The sequence below is a fragment of the Dromiciops gliroides genome, chromosome 6, assembly GCF_019393635.1.
Source record: "Dromiciops gliroides isolate mDroGli1 chromosome 6, mDroGli1.pri, whole genome shotgun sequence".
Lineage (NCBI taxonomy): Eukaryota > Metazoa > Chordata > Mammalia > Microbiotheria > Microbiotheriidae > Dromiciops > Dromiciops gliroides.
The window spans coordinates 161776556-161783487 of record NC_057866.1 but is presented as its reverse complement, the minus strand read 5'-3'; positions in this window follow the sequence as shown (position 1 = coordinate 161783487).

The window sequence follows — 6932 nt, the reverse complement described above, 5'->3', positions numbered from 1 at the left end:
ATGTCAAAGTACTTGGAAGATCTCCTATGGGCCATACTTGAGAGACATGACAACATCCCATGTTATTAACTCTACATATCCCAGATCAATCCATTCCATTATCTCCCCATTGCCCAAACCTGTTCTTCATCCGCATCTCTCTATTTCCACCAGTAATAGCATTATTCCCCCAAGCTTAGAACTTCAATCATCTTTGACTCTTTCCTTTCTTTGTCTTCCTCCCCCAGATGAAGTTGGTCACCAAGGCTTGTCAATTTCCTCTGCTGCATCTACCCATCTCTTCCTCTCCAAGGTCCTTATCTTATATCTGGTCTGTTTCTGTAGCCTCTTAATCATTGCGTGCTCTCTCTCTCCCTCCTCATTCTTCCTTGCTCCAATCTATTCTATTAATTGCTAGATTACACTTCCTGGGGCATCTAGGTTGGCACAGTGGATAGAGTACTGGCCCTGGAGTCAAGAGGACCTGAGTTCAAATCCAGCCTTAGATACTTGACACTTACTAGCTGTGTGACCCTGGGCAAGTCACTTAACCCTCATTGCCCCACCAAAAAAAAAAAAAGAAGATAGATTACACTTCTTAAAACTTTGATCATGCCACTTTCTCTGCTACAAAACCTTCTGTTGCTCTCCATTTCTTAAAGGATAAAGTCCAAACTCTTTAGCCTGCCATTAAAAAACCACCATGCTTAAAAACGGTGACTTTTCCCCCCCAAAGTCCTCTATAATCTGGTCTCAAGATGCCTTTCTAATCTTACCTCCTGTTACTCTCCAATAGAAACCCCTAGTTCTAGTTAGACTAGTCTACTCACTCTTCCCCGAATACATCTTACACATTCTTGCCCATGCCTCTCTCCCTATATAGAATGCCTTCCTTATTTCCTTCTGACTGCTTGAATCTTTTCTGGTTTTCCTGCCTGTCCTCAAGTCCCACCTCCTCTATGAAGCTTCTCTGATCACCCTAGGCCATAACGAAACCCATTGACTTCTTGTAGAGCTGAATGTCTGTATAGTTATTCACTGCTTTCTGTAGTTAGCTATTATTTTATGTGTATATACCTTGTCTTTCCAATTTGAGTACTGGGCACCATTTTGTTTGTATTCCCCCAGGGTTGTGCTTTGCTAAAGGCAATGTTGATTGAGTGATTGATTGATCAGCTGTGACTGGAAGAGTAAGGGGAAAGTTGAAGTCAGACTTAGGCACTGACTATAATGTCTGCTCCTCCTTCACTTCTGGAAAAGTATTATTTCCTCCATGGACAATTGGAAAAAATTCTAATGTGGTATTTGGGTAGCTCATCTCCAATTAGAAGAATTTCGCTGGAGGAAAAAGCCAAGCTCCCCTTCCCTGAGTAGCCACCTTCCCCCAAACCTCATATAACACTTTGTTTTGTAACTAGAATGCTTCATATAATACATTACAGTTATATGCCAGTACCTTTATTTTTGTTTTTGTTGGGGCAATGAGGGTTAAGTGATTTGCCCAGGGTCACACAGCTAGTAAGTGTCAAATGTCTGAGGCCAGATTTGAAGTCAGGTCCTCCTGAATCCAAGGCCTGTGCTTTATCAACTGTGCCATGTAGCTGCCCCCCAGTACCTTTTAATACCACGAGACCCTGGGAAGGTCATTAACTTCTGTCTGCCTCAGTTTATTCATCTGTAAAATGAAGATAATAACAATACTTGACTCCCAGTGTTGTTGTAAGGATAAAATGAAAAAATATTTTCTAAAATGCCTTGCAAAACTTAAACCACTATGTAAATGCTAGCAATTATTGCTATTATTATTATCTCTCTGAGAATAAACAGGCATTTATATAACTCATTAAAGTTTGCAAAGCCCTTTATGTACATAGTTTTCTTATTTGATCCTCACAATGAGTAAGTACTACAGTTATTATAATTCCCATTTTATTGATGAGCAAACTGAGATCCAGAGAGTTTATGACTTGGAAATGATCACACAGGTTAGTAAGTGTCAGAGACAATATTTGAATGCAGACTCTCCTCCTTAATGAAGCTGATACACAGTGCTTACCCCTCCTCCATGAGGACAGGGATTATTTCAGCTAAATTTTTAATCTCCTATAGTACCTACCATAGTTCTTTGCATGCAGTAGACACTTATTATTGTAATTATCTGTAATTGGCCAGCTATACGAAAGAAGAAAGTTATATAGTATATTAGAGCCTGGGAGCCAGGAGACCTAGATTTTGGTCTCCATATAGCCAAGACTGTCAAATTGGGGAAGCCCCTTAACCTCCTTGGCCTCCGTTTCTTTATCTATCAGATGAAAGGGTTGAATCAGGTACAGTCTCAGGTTGTTTCAGCCTATAATGTTTTGGGATCAGAATCTCCCTACAATTTTGTTTTGATAGTGGTACTAGTTAAGTAGTAATAATAACAACAATGGCCACCAGGGTGCACTGTAGTTCCATAATGGGAACAAAAATTCTATTGCTGAGCTGGGGAGTGAGAAATCCCTAGTGGTCACTTCAATCCACTATTATTTGTGCTTCCAGAGTGGTTTTGGGCATGGGGCTGGGGCGCATTATAGGATACATATATTAATGAGAAAAAAGACAATATTTTGTTGACCAGAAAGTATGTGATCAGATCATTTATTTTGAATGAAAATTGGTTCTCCTGAGAAAAGGTTACTTTGGAAAGGATGCTAATTTGTGTGTGTATGTATCTATATCAATATAGATATAGATAGATATAGATATCTGTCAAGCTATTTCAGCTAGACAGGTAGTGCTTTATTCTTAGTGGACAAGAAAAGAAAGTTTTCCTGTATTTGTATTTTGATTCCTGATTCCTTCCAAGGTCTTGGGATGAAATACCAAGATTCAGTTCCAATTACCGCAACACAACTCAGTGAACATTTATCAAGTACCTACTATGTGCAAGGCACTGACCTTGGTGCTGAAACAGATGGGAAGGGGGGGCAATTCCTGAGGAATACAACATGTACATATATACAATATGATATAAGATGTCTTAGTTGATGCAAAAACCAGTCCTGTAGCCTCAGAATGGCAGTGTGGTATAATGGATAGGGGTCTGCCTTGGAGTCAGGGAGCTCTGGATTCAAATCCTACTTGGTACACATACTTGGTTATTTGGGGTTTTTTTTTGGTACACACACTTGTAGTCATGGATAAATTGCTTCATTTTTCATTGCCTGAACCAACACTACAACATGATAAATTGAAGCTGGGTTCCTTATATGCAAAGGTGCAGGGAGATCATCCCTCCAGGGCTGAAGTGACAGGTCTAGATTCCTCTGCAAAACCCCTCCCCCAAAGATAAAATAAAATGAAGAGAGAAACAAAATTTCAGGAACATCCATGTCGTTTGAAGCAATCTAAAAATGTCATTAGAGCACATTGAAAAAACAACTGGGCTTTTCATGAAGGTCTTTTCTTATTTATCCCAAATGTCAATATTTATGTATCAGGGGTTGTGGGAAATGTTACCTAGAGACACAAAGGGTCAAAGTCTGCCCCCTGAAGTCCCACAGGGAGTTGAAGAGAACACCAGAAAGCAACATTTGGCTCTAAGGACCCATTTCTCTTTTTTCTCTGCACCCTTTGGCACACCCTTTGAAGTTAAAGAAAGCTCTGCCTTTGCTTTGCTTCCTAGGATGTGAAATCAGGGTAAGCAACGAACCTAGTGCTTGCTTGGGTTTTGTTGGTGTAAAAACAGATCCAGAATCAAGGAAAATAAGGATAGGAGGCATTATTCCAGGAGCAGTTTTGAGACGTAGGGCATGTCTCTTGTAGACATTTTGTGAGTCTTATTTCCTGGACACATCTTTTTCCAGACATGTCACTTTGAAAACTTTAGGCCAAATACAGTGTTTAACCCTTTCCAGTGTACAGGATTTCCATAGTGTATTGAAACAAAAGATGTTAGAATCTGGAGGTGCCACTGAAAATATTTAGCTCCAGCCAAATGCTATTCTCTCTTGCTACTTTCAGAGAGAAAATTTTTAGAATAAGTTTTGATTTCAAAGAAACAAAACTATTGCTCAGTGTTGAGTTGAAGCATCTTATTTTTAGTCAGCCCTGCTTTCAAACTATTGACCTTAAGGGCCAAAACTGAAAAGAAGACTTTGAAAGTGAATGAGAAGAGATGGGAAGTCTATGGGTGTGGAACAGATTTTTTTTTCATTGTAATGATTGGCTTTGTTGATTCTCTTCCCCCTTCCCCTTTTAAAATTCTTTGTTATATGGGGTGGTTCTCAGTGAGAGAGAGGGGAAGGATATTGGAGAAATTTAGTTGATATAAAAACAAAAGACATCAAAATTTTGTTTAAAAAATGGAAAAGTGAATGAGATTAATTAACTACAGAGGGAAACTATGAAATGGGAGTTGGAGAGTTCTGATGAAAGGGACAGGTAATGGGAGAAATTACAAATATCCTTATACGAATCCTCAAACACCAATACACCGCCCCCCCCCCAATACTGAGGAAAAATATATTCCAAGGGTTAAATTGAAATGCCATATAATTTTTTAAACTGAAAACTTCTTCTCTCCTTTCTCATTAATCTTTCTTATTTTAACCTTCTTGACTTAAATGCTAAATCCATCATGACCAATGTATAGCAGAAGGAGCACAGAGTTAACATTCTCTTTCATATCCTTCAGGACTCCATTATTCAGCTAGATTTGTGCTTGCCATTTCCTACCCAAAGTGGATTTAAGTACTTACTAAAACATATAATAAATACTGTGATCAAAATAATAGCATAGAAAACAGCATCCTTTTACTTCCTTGATTTGGAGACAGTTGTCCTACCTTGCTGAGTAAAATAGGATAAGAGTAGAACTCTAGGTGGCACAGTGGATAAAGTACTAGACTTGAAACCAGGAAGACTCATCTTTCTGAGTTCAAATGCAGCCTCAGATTACTAGTGTATGACCCTGGGCAAATCATTTAACCCTGTTTGTCTCACTTCCTGATCTGTAAAATGAGCTGGAGAAGGAAATGCCAAACCACTCCAGTACCTTTGCCAAGAAAACCCCAAACAGGGTCATAGAGAGTTGGACAAGATTGAACAACAGAACTCTTGGGAAGAGGAAATGGTTAAAGGGAATGAAATCATCAGAAAGAAAAAAGATCTGGGAGCTGGGAAAGGATGAGTGGGAAGATACTCTGCTACGTTCCCCAGGGAATGGGTGTGGTCTCTTTCTGCTTTCCCCCAAACTTAGTGGCTAACCCTGATTGACAATTTGTACTGATAAAAGGATCTACAGAATTTTAATCAGGAGGGAGAGAGGAAAGAGCAAGAGGGTGTGGAGGGAACTTATCTGGATGAATCACTTCTGAACAGTAGAGTAAAAACCTGTTTCAACTAATGTTTCTAGCTCCTAAACTTTCTGTAAATTCCATATTTGCCTTCAGCAACCCACAGGCAGCCAGGCTTAATGAAAGAGGCTTAGAAACTGTGATGATGAAACCACGGGTTTCAATTGTGATGGGTATGGTCAATTTTTCATCTTTTGATAGTTTATATATTTTGGCTGCATGACATTAACAATAGCTAGCATCTAAATGGCACTTTAATATTTGTAAAATGCTTTACAACCATTATTTCATTTTATCTTCATTTTATAGATGAGGAAACAGAGGGGTCAAATGACTTGCCCAGGGTCATTATTATAGCTAGTAATTCAACTCAAGAAACATTTATTAAGGGCTTACTATGTGCCAGGCATTGTGATAAGTGCTGGAGATACAATCTAATGGAGGAAAACAACATACAAAAAGAAGCTTCAGAGTAAGTATGGGGCTGGATTTGAACCTGGCTCTTCCTGACTTCAGGTCCAGTACTCTATATCCACTGAGATGTTATTGTTGAGCCATTTTTCAGGTGTGCTTGACTCTGGGGTTTTCTTGGCAAAGATACTGGAGTGGTTTGCCATTTCTTTCTTCAGCTCATTTTATAGATGAGGAAACTGAGGCAAGCAGGATGAAGTGCTGTGCCCAGGGTCACACAGTGAGTATCTGAAGTTGGATTTGAACTCAGGTCTTCCTGATTCTAGGCCCAGGTTCTATCCCCTGCTCCACTTAACTGTCCATCCACAGAAGTACTAGTGCACAAGAGACATTGACTCCTAGACTGTTTATCTATGAGGAAGTCTTTTGAAAAGAGGTCATAGAGAGTAGAATTCGGTCTGCAATATGAACAGAGCTGTAACTGGGTGGGGGTAACCAGTGCTTGGCTCTAGGGTGTTGGGTTTGAAGGACTGACAACACTTTCAATCCCTTAGCTTTGTAGAAATAATTAAGTACGTAGTTTGTAAGGATAATTCATTAAAATAGTGAACTGGAAGGAGCTCCTTCCTATCGTGCACTTCCCCTCCTCAAAGGAGAGCATACTTTGTACCATTTGCTGGGTATTTAACTTAAGTACAAAAATACCTAGATCTAGCTCTGGATAAGCACTGCACAGATGTTGCAGTCTTTATGCTTCTTTACATTCCAAGTATTGTATAAACTAACATTTCTTCACACACTTAAACAGGAAAATAACCAGATTCTCTCCTCTATCCACCAGTAGTAGTAGTAATAATAATAACATTTATATAGCACTAGCACTCTAAGGTTTACAAAGACATATAGGGGCAGCTAGGTGGCACAGTGGATACAGCACTGACCCTGGAGTCAGGAGGACCTGAGTTCAAATCTCACCTCAGGCTAGTAAGCTGTATGACCCTGGGCAAGTCACTTAACCCTGATTACTTCAAACATCCAGGGCCATCTCCAGTTGTTCTGATGTATATCTTGCTACTGGACCCCAGATGGTTCTGGAGGAGAGAGTGAGGTTGGTGACTTTGCACAGCCCTCCCTCACTTAAAATCCAATTCAGTGCAAATCATTACATCACCTCCCAATGTCAAGGTCTTCTTTGAGAATGAA